The sequence below is a fragment of the Rhipicephalus sanguineus genome, unplaced genomic scaffold, assembly GCF_013339695.2.
Source record: "Rhipicephalus sanguineus isolate Rsan-2018 unplaced genomic scaffold, BIME_Rsan_1.4 Seq750, whole genome shotgun sequence".
Classification (NCBI taxonomy): domain Eukaryota; kingdom Metazoa; phylum Arthropoda; class Arachnida; order Ixodida; family Ixodidae; genus Rhipicephalus; species Rhipicephalus sanguineus.
In genome coordinates, this window is record NW_023615904.1 from 38,817 (window position 1) to 60,001 (window position 21,185).

Below are 21,185 nucleotides of genomic sequence, written 5' to 3' on the forward strand. Positions count from 1 at the left end.
AGGAACCTTATACGCGTCAACGCAATTATGGCCGCCAAGGCAGCAGCAGCAACAGGCATAACAGTGTGGCAGTGGAACTGTCGCGACGTTGGAAGAAGGCAGTCATCCAGCAGCACAGTGCACGCGCCGCGCTCAAACCGGACGTGATACTACTACAAGAGACACTCACCGACGCACCGTCACTCCCCGGCTGCAGAGTGCACAAGGGCCCGCCCGACGGCAGAGGCCTGGGCACCCTGGTCAGGAAGGGACTCACGTTCGTCGAACACGAGCTCCACAACAATATCAAGATCGAGCACACACTCACCGAAATCATCCCGGGCAAGAAGAGAAAATGAGGCATATTTCTGCTGATCGCCTACAGCAACCCCTCGAAGAGAAAAGAGAGATTCAAGACATTACTGCACAGAGTCAGCACCGCGGCGGGCCGCAACACGCTGATCGCGTGCGGTGACTTCAACGCGATGAACCCAGCCTGGGGCTACAACCAGTACACAGCAAAGGGCCGCGACCTGTACCAAGACACCACGGAACTCGAGTTCACCCTCATCACGGACCAGACGCATGCGACGAGAATCGGTAACTCCGTGTCCCGCGACACCACTCCGGACCTCACGTTTCTCAAGAACGACGTCCGGGAGGCGATCACCAGGAGAAACACGGGGGCCGACCTCGGCAGCGACCACTACATCGTGGAAATCGGCATACCGGAACACAACGACGCCAGCAACAGAACACACAGATGGATAGACTGGGATGCCTTCCGACACGCAAGAAACCAGAGGGAAGACGGTGACGACGAGATCGAAGACATCAACTCGTGGACGGCCGAAATCACCAAGAACGTACGCGACGCTACCAAAGGAATTAAACGGACCCGGAGATAGACAAAGTAGACAGCCGGCTAGCGCATCTCATCGAGGCCGAACAGTCGATACTCAATCGATGGAAGAAACAGCGGCTCAACCGCAGACTCAGAAAGCAGGTGGCGGAGCTCAACCGAGCGATCGAAGATCACTGCCGCGCGCTGTCCGCGCAACAGTGGAACGAGACCTGCAACGCAGCAGACGGGCAGATGCACAGCGGGAAGACGCGGAACCTGCTGCGGCATCTGCTTGACGAAACCAAGACCAAGTTACACCAAAGGGACAGACTGGCCAAGCTCATACATCGGGCGGTCTCGGTACACGGCGCCGATGAAGTCACCAGGCGCATCAACGACAAATACCTGCCAACTACACCCACCGAACAGCACGCACCATACGGCGGCCTACCCAACGCGAACCTCGATCGTGATATCGACGTCGAGGAGGTCCGCGCGGCCCTGCACGACCTCAACAGCCGGTCGGCGGCCGGCCCGGACCTCGTCACCAACAAGGCGCTCAAGAACCTCGACGACGGCTCGATTGAGAACCTAGCAAAGTACTTCAACAAGTGCTGGAGAGCGGGCGAGCTGCCGAAGCAGTGGAAGACAGCCAATGCCATTCTGATTCCTAAGCCGGGGAAGCCACCGGACACGGATAACCTCCGGCCCATCTCGCTCCCGTCCTGCGTGAGCAAGGCGCTGGGGCACGTGCTGCTCAACAGGTGGCAAGATTAGCTGGAACGAGAAGGGCTGTACCCGGCCACGGTAATCGGCATCAGACATCACCTGCGCACGCAGGACGCGATGTTGCAGCTCAAAGACGAAATCATCGACGGCGATGGCAGCGCCCGCGACAAGGCAATCCTGGGGCTCGACCTGCAGAGCGCCTTCGACAAGGTGAAACGCTCGGCGATCCTGTCCCAAGTCTCAAAACTCAACATGAGTGAAAGATCCTACAACTACATTAAGGACTTCCTCACGGACAGAACCGCCGAGCTGCGAGCAGGCGACCTACAAACGCAAGAGAAGAAGCGCGGGAGCACTGGCACACCGCAGGGGTCGGTCATCTCGCCGATGCTGTTCAACCTGGTAATTATCGGAGTGCCAGAGAAGCTCGCGGATGTCGAACACGTCAGGCACACCAACTACGCGGACGATATCACGCTGTGGGTGACCGGTGGCAGCGACGCCCACATCGAGTGCGCGCTGCAAACCGCCGTCGACGCGATAGAAGACCGGTTGGAGGGCACCGGACTGAGATGTTCGCCGAGCAAATCGGAGCTCCTAATACTCCCACTTACCCACAACGTCAGAGGCAAGACCAGAAAACGCGAATACGAAAAGATCCGAATTATAACCAAATCTGGCAACGTTACCCCAGAAGTCGGTAAAATCAGGATCCTAGGCATGGTCATCGAGAAGCACGGAAGAAACGGCGAAATCATCGCCCGTCTTACGGCGAAGGCGGCCAACGCGACGCGACCACGCGACTCCTCAAACGGGTCTCGTCCCAGAAAGCAGGCATGAGAGAGGAGAGCCTAATCAGGCTTACTCCAAAGAAAAGGGAGTGAGAATGGAGCAACGGGCTCCATTCATCCTTCGGAGCAGCGACTTTCTTCTTTGCGGATGCTTTACTCGTCGCGCCCTCTTGCGGCAAGCGCCAACAGAGAAATTTTTCTCCTCAACCACGTGGACTTGCGCGCGCGGATGCGCACGCCGAGTTACGTCGTGATTCCGTGCTGAGGAGAGCATAGACTTGATATACTGGGGCTCTTCGATTTTCGGACTTCTGGCAGTTCTCTGGCAGCCAGAGATAGCCAGAGGGTCAGCAGCAAGTTCCGGTCGGGACAGGAAGCAGCGTCTTGGTCACATGTGTGGGAAGCCCGAGACAACCCGAAGCTGCCCCAAGATTACAAAATCGAACGCTGGGACAGCCAGCGTAAATGTAAACAAACGCTACCGCCGTGGCAGCAAACGAAACTTTGCGCCGCGTGCGCGTTGGTTTTTCTGCATTGCCCGCTTGAAAATATGGCTAGGTTTGCTGAAGAGCTGAAGTGATATTCTCGAGCATACGGACTTGGGATACGATCACGTACGTTCGCAAAATCGTGCGCAACTCGCCCCGTCCGCGAACAAAACAGCCAGCTGGCGCACGGCGCCACGAAAGCGATGCAAGGTGAGCTACCGCGCCGCTAACGGCTTAATCAGCTCACGCCTGCTTAGTACGTGTAACAGTCGCTGCACAACACGACCCGAAAATCTCGCGAAAGTGATCGTGTCCCCAAAAGAGCTCGAGGATCTATCGCGTACTACGTCGCACACACGCGTTGACCAGCTTGCGTTTTGTCATAACTTGAAACATGCGGCGGTATGGGTACCACGAGTGCTCGTTATATCGAAAATAAACTTCTGTGTGACGCGTCTTCGACTCGTTTTGGCAGATGTTGCCTGAGCCTCTTTTCCAGTCCTAAGTCGCACTCCAAAAATCTCATGTACTAGCTCAGCTTTTATTTGAGCTACTAGGTAATAACCGCGTACATACTGCATGGAATTATTACTAAGAGGTGGAAAAAGACAAAGCCGACGATGAAATGAGCAACAAAAGGATGTATACATTTCTGAATTCATCTTCGTTTTTTCACATCGACGCGTCGTAGCATAACATATATTACCTCATATACTGGCCCGTAGATCGAAGTACGCTCGCACGCCGTTCGCGACCAACGAGGATCACACAAAAAACAATGTCGCGATCGCTTTTATTCGATCAGTGCATTTTATCAACATCGAAGACCTAGTTGAAATAGTTAAGTTCTGACGGGGTTCACGCACGCAAACATACGACGGAGCGAAATAGGTAGTTCGACCACAATCGTCTCAGCTAAATGCACATAAAGCACACACGACACCACAATCGAATACTACTACGAAAAAATAAACTCGAAAGGGGTCTCCATGCGTTCGTACGAACGTGTACATAACTTTTGGGACATGTGCCCGACGCAGTTTGAATGGTTAGAACGCGACAGTTCGCCGCGTTGTTCACGGAAGCAAACTTCACGGGACACATAAGAAAAGCAATAAACATTAGCTCCAAATGCTCGCCGCCACTCGTAATCGCGCCATCTCGCACGGCGGAACAGCGCCGAGCGGCCCGAGCGTAAGGACAAGCAAAGGTGTAGCCGCAAGCGTCCGCATTGCAATCCGTCGAGTCCTCACAAAGATGGCGGCGAGCGCGTATCGTCTCTTTTCGGCGTCTGCTAGCCCGAAACCTTCCAGAGAGCTTCCACGACTAAATTGTCCTGGAAGGTTCTGGCGACCCTCGGGCTCCCCGCGGGTCGCCAGAACCGTCCAACCCCAGAAAAACGAACGCCAACCGGAAGTGCACTGCGGGGGGGGGGGGGGGTCGGAGCAACCCGAGAAAAACGAGCGGGTAGCCAGAAGTGGAAAATCGAAGAGCCCCACTGACTCTAGAGGAAAAGCGGGGCCGTGAGACCGCTAACCATAAGAACGCTGACATCTTGGAACGTCGTCATTCTTGCCATCACATATCAATCCTAAAGAAGCATTTGCACAATTAAAAACGAGCGGATATTGTTTTGTGTTTATTTTGAATACTTTTACGACAGAATACGACGTTTATTTATGAAATTTACTGTGCACGAAAAGGAGCGTTTGCAGGCTGGTTTACTAGATGGCGTCACCATATAAACACCAACACTCGAGAGTGCGCTCGCGGCCGATTGCGCCGGTTTCCGCGTCGTGTTAAAGCCCCTGAAACGTCGTTTACGTCGTGTATCTCGTAGTTGACATAGTGTCCCGTTGTGTGCGTTTTCTGTTGCCACGTTCCACTCTACTTCATGTGACAGCCCTCTTTTCTTTCAAGCTGAAAACTTCAGTGCAAACCAGGACGGACGGCAAAAAAGAGATGAGACAAGCACTGAAAGTTATGTACCAACTAGGTGCAACCGAAGTTTTTTTTTTTAGTCTTTTTAACGGCGATAAAATTTGGTGTGCCGTGTATCTTTAGTTCTGATTGAAGCTTTCGGGTGACGTCTCACTCACATTCGCCGCTGCATGCTGCAATCGACATTGTTCTGCTTATGGCACTCTGCGCTGAAGTACGGCCGCAATGAGCTCAAAAAGAACGTTGATACAGGTGTCTCGTCATTGCAAGTCGAAGCACCGCGCGACCACGGCCTACGCACTTTGCTTCGAGCTGCGAATCTGTCGAGTGACCCTTGTGCCAGCGAACGCAGAAACTTTGTTCGTTATGCATTATTGGTAGGGCGTGCCTAGTACAAACCATGCACAAACAGGTGGAAAGTTAACTATTATTAATCGGGCCAGCTGCACAGACAACGCTACACTAACACACGGCTTCACGCATCAAAACACAGCTGATGTTCCCTGAACAGCGCGCAGCTGGCTCAGGTTGGTAGATTAAAACTGATTACTACCGTCAAATATAGCCAGCGTCTGAGGGTCTGGCAACGTTCGTTTTGTTCCATCATGGCGGAACCCATGTGGTTATAGGTTTCAATGCACGGGCCCTATGGGGAGCTTTTCCTCTACAGTCAGTATATTAACTCTATGGAGGAGAGTGCCCGCCCTTTCGCGCTCACTCGGCAGCCTCAGACTACCCAGTGCTACCCAACCTCAGCCAGTGGCGTGCAATTACTTGTACCTACGACTGATGCAAACAATACACGAGTGACGTTCATTGTTTTCGTTCTATGTGTTGAGTAATGTGTCTGGCGTTTTTTTTTTTTTCTTTTTCTTGAGTCGCTCGGCATGTGCGCGACGCGCCGCATACTTTCGTGCGTCTCGTGTTGTTTGTATACGTTTGCGCACGATCTCCTTGTCATAAATACAGTAAGTCCCTCTTCACAAAACAGTCTTGCTTTAATGAACACAAACTGTACACCAATAATTTGATTTTTTTCGGCGTTAACATACTTGGCAAGAGCACGCGTTCCGAGTTTTGCACAGCACTTATAGCACTTATCAATACAAAGAGCACTATACAGAAGCATGAAAGTTAATTTTTTCAACATTTTAGCAAACGTGATACCACTGGACAGTGCATGCGTGAAAGTACGATAATATATAATTGCTGGAGTTTTACGTGTCGACACCAGCCTATGATTATGAGGCACGCCATAGTGTGGGACTACGGATTAACGATCAACTGGGGTTCTTTAACGTGCGCCCGAACATAAGCACATGGGTGTTCTTTGCCTTTCGCCCCCACCGAAATGCGGCCGCCGTGGCCGCATTTTAACGTTAACCTGCATCATAATTGCACATATCTGAAGAATAGGTCAATGACTTCTGTTAATTAAGCCAAAATTTTCAATCACATGCGTTTTGGATTACACATGTCATCACTGAGAATTAGGACGGACTTATGCACGTGTGCAGTATGTATCTCTCGTTCTCAGGATTTTGCTTTGGCATGCGAAACTCAACACAAAATGCACTTCTAATGACAGCTGTGCACAGTAGGTAATCAATAACACTCTCAGTCACCTTTGTGAAAAGAGTATTCCAAATCCAACGCAAGAATAACCACCGCTACAACGACAACTACACAGTTGTCGCACAACGACCGCAATTTCACGCGCCAGGCGAATACCGTGACGTAACAGTAGCAGAGCAGCATGTAGGTACAGCGTACTGAAATATTACAGAACACGTAGTGTGGGTAGCGTTCTTTTCCATAATTTGCGCGGTTTAGCCCCAGTTTCCCTACTCAAGTAATCGAGCTGCCGCGACGCCAAGAGCCACTGACATCGCCCTCGAAAGACCACCGTCCGGTGCGAGGCCATCTTGTCTTGTTTCTTCGCGCGACCCGCGTTGTAACGTACGTATATACACAAAGGAGACGGCCGTACCGCATCAGAAGCATTGTCATTGAAGGGCTAGCAGTTGAACGAATCCATGGCCCATCGTCATACTTGTGGTCAACGCATAAATAGAATGTGAACAGATGTCAACGCCAAACCACTCAACGAAGTCGACGCCGTCGACGCGACGAAGGCGACAGAATCTGAACTGCATGCTGCCGATGTTGCGCCCTCCCACAGTCACTATTGAAAATAAAGAAAGAGAGAGAAATTTCATCTCTGGCCGCTGTCGGAAGATGGCGCTACTCCAAAATGTCGTCGGAATGGTATGAACGGTTCTCACTATGGTCGTTTTCGCACTAACTTAATCAACTCTGTAATTATATTGTTCATTATTATGCGGCTTTATATTAACTGGTGCACTTGGCTAAGCCATAGCTACTATTTGAAATGTCGGCGTATATTGTGACGCAGCCATCAAATCGTAAAGAGTTGAAATGACGCATCGCTTGTGCCACCATGGTCCACTGTAATTCAGTGACTGTATAAGGGCCAGCGCTTCATAGAGGGGTATGTGTAAACGTCTGTACGTATGCGCCTGTAGTGAATTGTTCATGTTGTAGGTTCTGTACATGCGAATGAATTGTGTATGTATTGAATTCAATGTGTGTGCTATGTGTCTGCCTAGTGAACGTGTGCGTATTAATAAAAGCTGTATCAACTTTCCGGTGTCCTTGAGTAATCCATGAATGGGCCTACCTCCCCGAAATGCCGTGTGCAGTATCAACGTACGCCGCCTCAGTCAGAAACAACTTTTTTTAGTATTGTTTAATCCGTCTAGATGGCGCCAGCTACCACCTACTTCACGGCCGCGGCGCTCTCAAAGCTCCACCTACTTATATGAAGTTGGACATCTATCTATCGAAACTATGCTCTGCTGCGCCGGGATTGTTTTGATGCTACAGAATGTACATTTTGGAGGCACAAACGCGTGGATAACGTCGCTACACCGTGTGATGCTTCGACAAATAAAGACAGCAAGCCTAACGTACAGTCTCCGGGTGAGGGCCCGTTTGCAGTATCCGTCTCTTTTAAAGTGAACGCCGTGTCGTTGGCCGAGCGAAACGTACGAGTTCCGTCGTTCCGTTTCACGAGGTTTTCATCACTACAGGTTTCTCTGCTTGACTTTATTGTCTTATTGTTCCATATTAAGCTCAGCGGGACCGTTTTTTTTTCTGATTACCAGTGCCGCATACTCTTTATCAGTCGAGAATCGATGCACTCGCAAGGCCTAAATCTATTGCTCGCTTCACTGGCTTGGCGTCAGCCATCTTGATTTTGACGGGGGAGGAACGGTTTCTCTATTGAAAAGGGAGGAAAGTTCCTCCATTTGAAGATGAACATTGGAGACATCGCCGTTTCTCCCTTAGAGGAGAGAGGATCACTCAATTTTTTTTTTAGAGTGCTCGTACAATCCTTTATCATCAGCCACGTCACGTACCTTGCCATAGGCGTATCTACCGGGGAGGGGGGGGGGGGGCAAGGGGGCGCTAGCCCCCCATTGAGAAAAGTTAGGGGGGCGGAGCCCGCCCACTTTCGAGAGTGGTGATTGTCGGCTGCAGACTGGGAAAATAACAAATCAGGCAAAGGTCTACTTGAACGCAGCAATAACGTAATTATGAAGTGAAATTGGTCCTACGTTTCTGCTGTGACCACTGTCCTCCATGTGTCATGACCACGCACTGTAAGCACTGTAGGCCTTGCGCTCGAGTATTGTAGAGAGGAGGCTATCATTCAGCAGGGGTTATATAACATTACAGCAATATGTCATGATTTTATTTTGTTCTGTTTGGTCTAAAATTTAGTAATCAGCGACGCAAATACGGGCGGGAACCAGTAAATGTTTTATAGCCCGATCAAACGCTCTCATTTTTCAGGAAATTTAGTTTCTTTCTATGAAATCGAGTAGCATCGCCACTGCTCCATATCCAAGTTGCTGTGAGTTGATGAGCGTGCAGAAATGTCGAACAATTTAGTTTTGCCGAGCCAGGAGAGCTAAAAAGGATTCCCACTATAGTCTCCGATTAGCCTGCTTCACTCGGCTTATCATATGGTAGGCTGCAGCGATCGTGGCGGCTTGTAACAAGGCAGTGGACTCGAGCACATTGAGAAGCCCAGCTTTCAAGTTTGCCCCGTAACTTGATCTACCTCGCCAGGGAGATGATCAGCGTGCACGGTTTTTTGGACTAAGAAGGCTGCGCACCTGCAAAGGATTCTGTCTGTTCCTAATAATGTTTATTTTTCTTTCTACCTCTCTGTCAGCAACAATGAGCCAACAGAGAGTTGTATACGCGCAAAAACAGTTCAACATCGTTATACTACAACTGAAAGTGTCTCTTATACACATATGAATCCATCTCGCCCGCTGCTATAAGTAGCGGCTGCCCATGTGATTGGCGCGCAGCCTTCTTGAATTACGTTCAGAATGAGACATTGTCTGGCTATTCCAAAAAAATTTAGTTATTGTTCAGCACAGCAATGCGCCACTTATTGTGCACATTTCATTTTAACGCCACGAGTTTCCGCAGACTTGTGACATCGCGTAACAAGGAGGCGAATTGATGGCACACCGAAAACGTTTGACGAATAGCGAAGAACCAATGACCATCATAGCCCGTATTGAAAACAGTTTATTATTATTATTAGGTAGTCATACGTAAATGGTAATTACGCGGTGGATCACTTACGCGTCATTTATTGCGTCGTGTTACGAGCAGGTGCTGTGAGCATGACCCTGAAAATTTCGACCATTCATTAACAACTAACGACCTACACGGAAGTAAACAATGCGGGTAGTTTAATGTTATAATCACCCACATTTTTTCAAAGAAATTTTAAACTTACACAGTTTACATAGGCTATTTACTTGGAGAGGGCGGAGGGGAGGAGTAAATGGCCACTTCACCGCTTTCCCGTCCACCCCCCACCCAAGCTGGGGAAAGTAGGAGGCCAAGGAACGACACCTAGTATATAAATTCGTAGCCATTTATAATCTTATAGTATATACAACCGGCTCAGTGTGGTTTCCATAAATATTAATCGATTGAACTTGGTCTTCTTCTTTAGAAAGACTTTATATTAGAGGGCTCTAACAGTAAAGAAATTGGCACTCAGCTTATTCTGAAGACATCTGCGAAGTACGCTGCTTTGTCAGCCACATGTTTTGCTTAATAAGTGAAAATTTAAGGCACTAGAGTCATAGCAGGTTCTTCATAACCATCGTATTTACAACGCCAAACTGAGTCTGTGAAGTTTGCAGATGGAATGCTGAGATGAAGAGTAGGTGAAATGTGGCTGTGCTGTTTAAACTTGACGGTAATACTTCCAAAATGTTATGAAACCCTGCTTTGTTGTCGCGGTATAGGGCGGCCCAGCCTGCACGATATATATATATATATTTATTGTGAAGAGGTTTATTGGTCGTTGAAAGACGTAATGGTCGTCAGCGGCAAGCAAGCGAGAAGAAGCGTCCAGAGGCACAGCGGCGATCCGAAACACGAGCCGAGCGAGCCGAGCGTTGGCGATGCTGCTGGATGGAGGCGCATCTTCTTCTTCACAATCGCCCCCGCTGAAAAAGGAGCCATCCTGGCGACCTAAGAAGTTTCAGGTAGAGGCTCATGGTACGGCTTGAGGCGGGAAACATGGACGATGTCACGTCCACGCCGGCGCATGTCATCCGATCGAGAAACTGGCTCGATAAGAAAATTAACTGGAGAGGTTTTCTCCAAGATGGTGTAAGGGCCCTCGTACCTTGGAACGAGCTTCGAGGAGAGTCCCGGAGTCTGGTATGGGACAGAGAGCCATACGAGAGACCCTGGGGCATAGCTAGGGTCTGGAAGTGAAGTGCTGCGGTTTTCTTTCTGTCGCTGCTGCTCTTGCGAGGTAAACGTGCGGGCGAGCTGGCGGCACTCTTCGGCTTGTCGAGCAGCTTCGGAGACAGGTGGACACTCGGAAGCATCAGGACGGTAGGGAAGTAGGGTGTCAATAGTATGTGAAGGCTCGCGTCCGTAAAGGAGAAAGAAAGGCTGAAATCCGGTAGTTGTTTGTATCGCGGTGTTGTATGCGAATGTTACATCAGGGAGAACACGGTCCCAGTTGGTATGGTCAGATGCGACGTACATCGAGAGCATATCACCCAGGGTGCGGTTAAACCGTTCCGTGAGCCCGTTAGTCTGCGGGTGGTATGCTGTGGTTGTCCGATGAATGACGTGGCATTCCGAGAGCAGAGCTTCGACGACCTCGGAGAGAAAAGCGCGGCCTCTGTCACTAAGGAGCTCTCGAGGGGCGCCATGTCGAAGGATAAAGTGACGTAAAATGAAAGAGGCGACATCCCGAGCGGTAGCGCTAGGCAAAGCGGCAGTTTCGGCGTAGCGTGTCAGGTGGTCGACAGCCACGATAATCCACCGGTTGCCATCTGCGGTCATTGGAAGGGGACCGTAGAGGTCAACGCCGACGCGATCAAATGGCTTGGCAGGGCATGGAAGCGGCTGCAATGCGCCGGTCGCACGTAAAGGTGTCGATTTGCGTCGTTGGCAGTCAGGACAGCACTGCACGAATTTCCGCACAAAATTGTACATGCCGCGTCAGTAATAGCGATGGCGAAGGCGCTCGTATGTCTTGAACACCCCGGCATGGCCACATTGCGGATCGTCGTGAAGAGAGGCGCATACTTGTGATCGCAAGCTGCGTGGAATGACCAGTAGCCATCGGCGGCCATCGGCAGCGTAGTTGCGGCGATGAAGCAGTTGATCGCGGATGGTGAAATGGGAAGCTTGACGACGGAGGGATCGAGATACAGGAATGGTGGATGTTCCACATAGATAATCAAGAAGAGAAGCGATCCACGGGTCACGACGTTGTTCGGTGGCAATGGAGTCGAGATCGAGAGATGACAAGGGGTGGACGCATGTGGTTGCGCACGCTGGATCTGGCGGTAAAGGTGAGCGGGAGAGGGCGTCAGCGTCAGAGTGTTTGCGTCCGCAGCGGTATACGACGCGAATGTCGTACTCCTGGATGCGAAGTGCCCATCGCGCTAGGCGGCCAGAAGGGTCCTTCAACGTGGCGAGCCAGCAAAGCGCGTGGTGATCGGTTACTAGATCGAACGGGCGGCCGTATAAGTACGGCCGGAACTTTCCAAGCGCCCACACCAGAGCCAAACACTCTTTTTCAGTCACGCTGTAATTCGTTTCGGCTTTCGTCAGCGTGCGACTAGCGTAGGCGACGACGTATTCGGAATAGCCGGGCTTTCGTTGAGCGAGGACAGCGCCAAGCCCGACCCCGCTGGCGTCTGTGTGTACTTCGGTAGGAGCCGTCGGATCGAAGTGACGAAGAATAGGTGGGGAAGTGAGCAGGCGGCGCAGTGTAGCGAAGGCTACGTCACATGCAGAGGACCAGGAGGAGAGGTTCACGTCGCCGCGAAGAAGCTGGGTTAACGGTGACATGATGGATGCAAAATTGCGAACAAAGCGCCGGAAATAGGAGCATAGACCTACAAAACTTCGAAGTTCCTTCATGGTCGTGGGCTTAGGGAATTCCGCGACTGCACGAAGTTTTGCAGGGTCAGGTAATACGCCCTGTTTGGACACGATGTGGCCTAAGATGACGAGCTCCCGGGCAGCGAAGCGGCATTTCTTGAGGTTAAGCTGAAGGCCAGCGTTGGTCAGACAAGTCAAAACGTGCCTGAGGCGACGGAGGTGTGTAGGGAAATCATGGGAGAAAACCACGACATCGTCGAGGTAACACAGGCACATAGACCACTTTAGACCACGTAGTGTATTATCCATAAGTCGTTCAAACGTAGCAGGCGCGTTACAAAGTCCAAAGGGCATGACGTTAAACTCGTATAGGCCATCAGGTGTAATAAACGCAGTCTTCTGGCGATCGGCTTCAGCCATAGGAACTTGCCAATAGCCAGACCGCAAGTCCAGTGACGAGAAGAATTCTGCTCCGTGAAGGGTGTCAATGGCGTCGTCAATGCGCGGCAAAGGATAGACGTCCTTGCGGGTTATCTTATTCAAACGACGGTAGTCCACGCAAAACCGGATAGATCCATCTTTCTTACGCACCAGTGCGACAGGAGACGCCCAGGGACTGTGCGATGGTCGAATAACGTCTCTACGAAGCATGTCTTCGACTTGGTTGTTAATGACGCGGCGCTCTTCAGCGGAGACGTGGTATGGTCTTTGACGCAGCGGCTGGTGTAAACCGGTGTCGACGTAATGTTGTACTTGCGACGTGCGGCCCAGTTGAGGTTGCGACACATCGAAAGAATTCCGGAACTCGTGCAGAAGAGCAAGTAGGTCAGCGTGTTCGGCAGGGGTGAGGGTATCGGCGATGGCACTGGAAAATATATCACTGGATGACTCCCCGAGTGCCGACAGGGCATTTGGTGGGTCGCAGCAGTCATCCGGGACGTCAACCAAAGACGAAGAGTCGAGATCTTCCACGCGGCCGAGACATTCGCCTGCAAGCAGCGTGACAGGTGCAGAGAGCGGATTCAAGACGAATATATTGCTGCTGCCGGCGGCGATGTCAATCGTTGCGAAAGGTAGCGGCAGAGCTCTACGACTCGTGAAGACATCGGACGGCGTGAAAAAGACTGTAGCGTCGGTGTGGGCGTTGCAGGAAACAGGGACCAGTGCGAAAGTGCCAGGCGGAATGTCGGTATCCTCACGAACGAGCAGCTTGGGCGGCTGATGAAGAGCGTCAAGTAATGGGGCGTCACACAATGGGGAAAACTCAACTTCGGCGCCTGCGCAGTCGATGACGGCATTATGGCGGGATAGGAAGTCCCACCCGAGGATGACGTCATGCGAACAGGCAGAAAGGACAATGAACTCAACGATGTACAGATTGCCTTCAATGACCACTCTTGCAGTGCAGGCTGCGAGAGGCGTCACTTGCTGCGCGCTTGCGGTGTGGAGCGACAGTCCCGAAAGCGGCGTCGTTACCTTTCGTAATACACGGCAGAGATTAGCGGCTATGACAGAAACGGCGGCGCCGGTGTCCACAAGGGCAAAAGTACGAACACCTTCAACAGTTATGGCGACCACGTTAGTTGGGGAGGAGTGAGGGCTTGGACAGTTCGGAGATGGCGCAGTTCTTGCCTCTTGAACTGCGGCGTTTAGTTTTCCTGGTCGGAGGGTCCGGGCCGGCGACGCATGGGGGACGGCGATCGCCGCCGAGGAGATGGTGAGCGCTGCGGCTGGAAGTCAGGGCGGTGAGTAGGGGCATCGCGCGGTGATGGGCCAGGAGCGTATTGGAGGAAGGGCTGGCTTCCGGCTTGCGACGACCGGGCACGGTCGCCGAAAGTTTGGGGGCGACGGCGGCAATAGCGGGCGACGTGTCCAGGAGTGTAGCAGGCGTAGCAAATCGGTCGATTATCAGGCGTCCTCCATGGATTGGCGATTGTCGGTGCTGCCCAAGTGGAAGGATAGACAGGCGGTTGCGTGGGCTGCGAGTGCGTAGTGTAAGGTGGTTGCGGAAGCCTACGCAGAACGTCAGCATACGTGAGGAGCGCGGCTACAGGCTGCACGGCTTGCGCATAGGCGACAGGAGCGGCCACAGGCTCCGATGCACGCGCGTAGTGAACAGGGCTGGATGGAGGCGGCTCGCGGCGCGCAAGGGGAACAGCGTGGGCACCTCCTCCGAAATAACAGTGCGGAGCGGGGTGGGCAGACGGGTGGTGGGCTCGTGAGTAAAAGGCATTAAGGAAAGTTGGCGGGCAACTTCCTCGCGGACAAAGTCTCGAACCTGCTGAAGCAACGTCGAATGGTCAGGCATGGTGTCGAGACTGCACAGCGACACGCCACCCCGTGGAGGCTGCCGAGTCAGAGCGCGCCGCTTCTTCAACTCGTCGTAGCTCTGACACAAGCTGACGACTTCTGAAACTGTGCCCGGATTCCTAGCCAAGAGCATTTGGAATGCGCCATCGTCAATGCCCTTCAGGATTTGTTTGATCCTGTCAGCTTCGGGCATGGTGTCGTTGACACGTCGACAAAGGTCGACGACGTCCTCAATATAGCTTGTGAAGCTTTCTCCAGTCTGCTGTGAGCGGACGCGCAAGCGTTGCTCTGCGCGCTGCTTGCGGACAGCTGGTCGACCGAATACTTCAGAGCAGGACGTCTTGAAGACGGTCCATGTGGGGATGTTCTGTTTGTGGTTGTTGTACCACAATTCGGCGACGCCAGTCAGATAGAATATGACGTAGCCTAGCTTGTCGGGGTCATCCCACTTATTATGCGCGCTCACCAGTTCGTAGTGGTCAAGCCAGTCTTCCACGTCGGTCTCATCTGCACCGCTGAAGACCTTTGGGTCCCGGAGCCGAGGAAGCCCGGTGCAGGTGACGGACAGGGACGAAGGCGCCGGTGGGTTTGCGTGGTCAGTCATCATCGGCGGTAGCGTCCGGCTACGCAGCTCCAGGGTGTAGCGACGGGGATGAACAGCACCCTCCACCAAATGTGAAGAGGTTTATTGGTCGTTGAAAGACGTAATGGTCGTCAGCGGCAAGCAAGCGAGAAGAAGCGTCCAGAGGCACAGCGGCGATCCGAAACACGAGCCGAGCGAGCCGAGCGTTGGCGATGCTGCTGGATGGAGGCGCATCTTCTTCTTCACAATATATATATATATATATATATATATATATATATATATATATATATATATATGAAGGAAAGAAGATGACTCTTAAGGGCTCGTTTTCTTTGTTAGACACAATATTAATGAGCACTAACAGACAATAACGCCAAGGAAAGTATAGGGGGTGTTATCTGTAGTATTTACAATATAAATGTGAAGGAAGCAAAGTGGACGAAAAGATAACTTGCCGCCGGCAGGGACCGAACCTGCGACCTTCGAATAACGCGTCCGATGCTCTACCACTGAGCTACGGCGACGGTCATCCTCCCGTCCACTTTATGGGGTATATATGTGCATTTAAACCTTGGAGTGTTAGTCAGCGCCATTCGCAGCCATGGCGGCGAGTGTGGAACACTCTTTTTCTGCCTTTCTGGCGTCACGTAGCACGTGATCTTTTTACGAGCTGGCAGCTGACCAATAATCCCTCGCATACTACCTGAAGGCATCAAGTCTGCCAGAACGAGACCCTTGCTATGAATGAAGGAAAGAAGATGACTCTTAAGGGCTCGTTTTCTTTGTTAGACACAATATTAATGAGCACTAACAGACAATAACGCCAAGGAAAGTATAGGGGGTGTTATCTGTAGTATTTAGAATATAAATGTGAAGAAAGTAAAGTGGACGACTAGATAACTTGCCGCCGGCAGGGACCGAACCTGCGATCTTCGAATAACGCGTCCGATGCTCTACCACTGAGCTACGGCGACGGTCATCCTCCCGTCCACTTTATGGGGTATATATGTGCATTTAAACCTTGGAGTGTTAGTCAGCGCCATATATACAGGGTGTCCCAGCTATCATTAGCCAAGGGTTAAAAAATACAATATTAGAGGCAGGCGAGTGAAATCAGCTGCAAATTGCTGACAGCCACCTTGCGCACTACATGTCATTTTTTGTTTTGTAATTAACTAATTTGTTAATTAGTTATATTTAATTAAATTGCTTAATATTGACTTTACGCAAGAAACGCTGCTTTTAAAGTTCGAGAACGTCTTCAGAAACACAAGCTGCATTATTTGCGATAAAGAAAGTCTCACGTATACCATTTTTTCTAAGCTGCAAAGAAAGCCCGCGAAATACAAGAAGAACCACGTGACTAGTGCATTCGCGCGCCGCGAGAATGCTGCCCTCAGCCGTGGTTTTTGGCGAACGAAATCAGCTGCGCCCGCGACTCGCCGTCTCCGTTGCAGCGGTAGGCCGATTAGTTAACGGTGGTTTCTTGGCCCGCGCTCGCTACAACTTGCACCATCACGCGCACCAACTGGCTGGCAACGGGCCAAGAAACCACCGCCCACTTATCGGCCTTCCGCTGCAACAGAGCCGGCGAGTCCCGGCCGCAGCTGATTTCGTTCGCTCGAACCACCGCTGAGGGCAGCATTTTTGCGGCACGCGAATGCGCTAGTCACGTGGTTCTTTTTGTATTTCGCGGGCTTTCTTTGCAGCTTGGAAAAAATAGTATACGTGAGGCTTGCTTTATCTCAAATAATGCAATTGGGGTTTCTGAAGACGCTCTCGAACTTTGCAAGTCGCATTTCTTGCCGAAAGTCAATGTTTAGCAATTTAGTTAAATAATCCTAATTAAGAAATTAGTTAATTGCGACAACAAAAAAATTGTCTGTAGTGCGCAAGGTGACTGTCTCTAATTTGCAACTGATTTCACTCGCCTGCCTCTAATATTGTATTTTTTAAGCCTTGGCTAAAGATAGCTGGGACACCCTGTATATATATATATATATATATATACAGGGTGTCCCAGCTATCACGCAGCACGATTTAAAAAAAGAGGAACGGCGTTACGCGAAGCAAACCTACTGCATATTGTTCCTAGCACACTGGAGTAACCACTGCTATTTTTTCGTTATTGAGGTTTGATTAATTAGTCATAATTATATTTGTAACTCGACATGTACTCACCTAATTGTCAAAATGTCAATGAGGCGTATGTAGGTATGTTCAAGTGGCATCTTACTGTGCTACTTTCAACAACGTGCTAATTGCGCACTCATTTTTTCCGGTTGAGCAAGAGCGCCCGCGAAATATGAAAAGTGACACGTGACTAGACTGTTGCGCGTGTCGGGAACCGGCGCCCTCAAACAGGCTCCCATGAGGTAGACAGTGTCAAGGAAAAAATGCAGAAAAAAAATGCATCGCCGGCCTAAGAGACGCACCGCTTGGTTTTATAGAGTCAGGCCGTAATCGGAACACCTGCCGCGTTATCAATGAGAACAGTCGGCCGTGAGATATGGATAATGATTGTGCGTACTGTAGAACGGAATGAATCCCAGCGAAATTGCACGCATGTCGTTGGCACCCTTGCCAAAATACGGAACGCTGTCTTTCGCAACGGACAACAGGCACAGCGGTTGTTTGCAGTAAGCTCATTTGAGGGCGCTCGTTTCCTTTGCGAATGGGAGCGTAGTCACGTGTTATTTTTCACATTTCGCGGGCTTTCTTTATCAGCCGGAAAAAATGAGCACGTAATTAGTACGTTGTTGAAAATTGCGCAGTTAGAAGTCCTTTGAACATGCCTACATACGCCTCATCGACATTTTGACAATTAGGTGAGTACTTGTCGAGTTACAAATATAGTTATGACTAATTAAATTAACCTCATTAACGAAAAAAATAGCAGTGGCTACTCCAGTGTACTAGGAACAATATGCAGCAGGTTCGCTTCGCGTAACGCCGTTCATCTTTTTTTTTATATCGTGCTGCGTGATAGCTAGGACACCCTGTATATACAGAAACAGCAAACAGACGCACGTGCGAAGCAATTTTTTATTTACGTTTCGCTCGGTGTCCGAGCTTCATCTGATGAAGCTCGGACCCCGAGCGAAACGTAGATAAAAATTGCTTCGCACGCGCGTCTGTTTGCTGTTTCTGTGAATATTTCACCGGACCTAGCAACCCTTTCTTGTTTTGGTGTGTGTGCGTATATATATATATATATATATATATATATATAGATATGCCTGTACGTTGCAGCCTACACCAGATGGCTGCAACACGAACGCAACAAAATCAACGCCATCATCAGAAGAGCGTATAAAACGGCGCTGAGCCTGTTTGAGTCCACGAGCACGACCCGCCTCTTACAACTCGGGATACACAACACGCTCGAAGAAATAGCCGAATCTCAAAGGACCGCTCAACTGGAGCGGCTGTCCACGACTAAAGCCGGGAGGAAGATACTGGACGACCTGGGAATAGGACGCTCGAACGAAGCGGAGACGAAGCTCCCCGTCCCCAAAGAGGTCCGACGCCAGACCAGAAGCGACCCCATACCCAAGAACACGAATCCTGAGTACAACAAGGGAAGAAGTGCGGCGAGGGCCAAGGCTCTCATCGACCTACACGCCAACGACGAGCACGCGCGGTATGTGGACATACCAACAGAACGCTTTCGCAGCGGTCGTCATCGAGGCGTCTACTGGCGCAACAAAGACGACAGCGAGCGTGAAAAGCATCGGAATGGAACAACCGGAGGAGGTGGCCTGGCCATCACCGACCCAGACTGCCACACTGTGCTGAGTGACTCGAGGCAGGCAGTGAGAAACTCCGCCAAAGGCCAAGTATATAGAGAGGCCGAACGAGTATTGCGTGCGGCCAAACTGCAAGACAGAAAAGTGAGAATTAAGTGTTCCCGGCGCAAGCGGGTGAAGCGTCGGAACGCAATGCCGACCACAACGAGACGGCACACGCAGCGGCGCGAGAGCTAACTAAGCGCGCCCCGGCGACAGACCGTCCGACGTGGTTCGGAGCCAAGGACCGCATGACGGACTATAACGACATTACAAAAGCCTACCACCTGGCCCGCAGGACTTTCCCACTCTCGCACCCGCGGTTGAGTCGAGCGGAGGCAGTACTACTGAGACAGCTCCAGAACGGATCGCTACCGAGTCCGGGACTGATGCATCGCATGTACCCCGAGACATACCCGACCGACAAGTGCAAGGTCTGCCGGAGGGAGACAGCGGATCACACGCACATCTTGTGGGACTGCATACAACACTCAGAGGAAGCGAGATCAAGAACGACCCCGTCGCGGCTCGAGGAAGCCGCGAAGAGCTACGACCAGGGCCAACAGCTCTGGGCTGTCCAGCAGGTCTTCGGGGCGCACAAAAGGCAGGAACCCAGCGAGCCGGCTACGGCGAGTGGAGACCCGCGCCGAGTAATGGCAACCCCGAAGACGACGTAGGCCCTCGTCGGGGCGCGCGAGCGCCCAACTGCAGGCACAATTAAAGCTTGTTGCAATCCAATCCAGTGCCGCTGTTCGGGTTTCATTTGACGCCGATAGTACGTGGTGCTCGATCGCGGATGCTGGACCTCAGTTGTCAGTGCTCGTGGGTTTGAAGACGCAGAGAATAAAGTCGATTAATGTACCGCATTATGTTACCACTGTATAGATGGTGGTGTGTCCGATACAGCAGTGCTCATAGCGCCATGTTCGTAAAACAAAATTGCGCTTGTTTGCAATCCCGCGCGGTAAACGCTTGTGCCCTTTCGCATTTCCTCGTAGCTTTCCCATACCACCTAAACGTAGAGGTGACACATTCGTGTGATTTACATTTTTTCATTTGATACCGACCGGTGGAGCTTTTCACGGCAACCACAGCTGTATACTTTGGTGCCACTGCAATAGAAGAGAGCTGCTTGCATTCACGAAATATTGATTGTGTGCCTTCGTTTTTGCTTTTTATTTTTACCATGAAAAATAAATAGTTCACAACGCACCTTCCGTCTTTTTTATGGAATTGTACGTCGCACAGAGTTGTACACTGTGCGTTGCTTCAATGACGGCTCGTGAATGATTATTTCAATCTTGTGTATCCGCTATAAAAGAAAAAATTCGGCAGATCCCACGCGTTGTGGGAATCGGTTTCATGCGAAGCAGTCAGCGAATACTTCTATGTTGTATTTTATGGCCTTGAGCCAAGCGTTACCAGGTGAATCGACGTGTTTTTGTAAGTGTAGTAGCTGTGTGCACATCGTGGGCTTACCAGGCACGTCGACAACGCTGGCGTTTAAAGGTTAACTTATAGTGCGACATAACGCCAACCCTCACGTTACAGTACATACGTCAGTATTATCGAAACTAAGTGCAATTTATGGTGCAATCATGTGAATATCATACGTAACTTTCGTTACTGTATTCCTCCGGGGTCGAGCAATGCTTCAATATAGCTTGCTGACTCATAGGAATACAAATGTAATGTTTATTGGACTGCTATAAAAGCGGAGCCAGCATTTGAACGACAGACGTTAATCTGATATGACACCTGCATCGTAGGAGTACAGATGTATTGTTTATTGCTTTTTTTTGTAAGTTAGATGGCCAGCACCACAATCACAATTGACGTTGCACCGACGTTACGCCTGCATAGGCTGTTTTTTCGAACTAGTTTATAGCCCTGGCGTGGCTCTGTGGTAGAATACCTGAATGCCACGCAGAATGCTCGGGTTCGATTCCTGCTGTCTCCTAATCTTTATTCTTTCCATTCTTCGGGTCAACGCTGCCGATGTCGGTTTTTCTTAACGTTCTCGCATTAAAATTTTCCAATATCTGTTCTCGCAGTTCCTCGGTAGATATAAACTGTCAATCACCTGTGGCGCATACCCGTACACCGGGGCCCGTGGTAAACGGGTATGAGCCACAAGTGTCTCGAGGAAAGGGTTTGACGACGTACGCGACAGGATTTTCACGTTATTCATTTTATAAGCAGATAGTCATATTCGCCAAACACTCTTACCCTCCTATGCAAATTTTGTTCTAC

The 21,185-nt window shown here is 50.7% G+C and overlaps 1 pseudogene; it reads left to right on the top strand.

The window, feature by feature from the left end:
* Nucleotides 1-27: 27 nt before the first annotated feature.
* On the top strand, nt 28-19,609 carry LOC125756785 (uncharacterized; annotated as a pseudogene).
* Nucleotides 19,610-21,185: the final 1,576 nt, after the last annotated feature.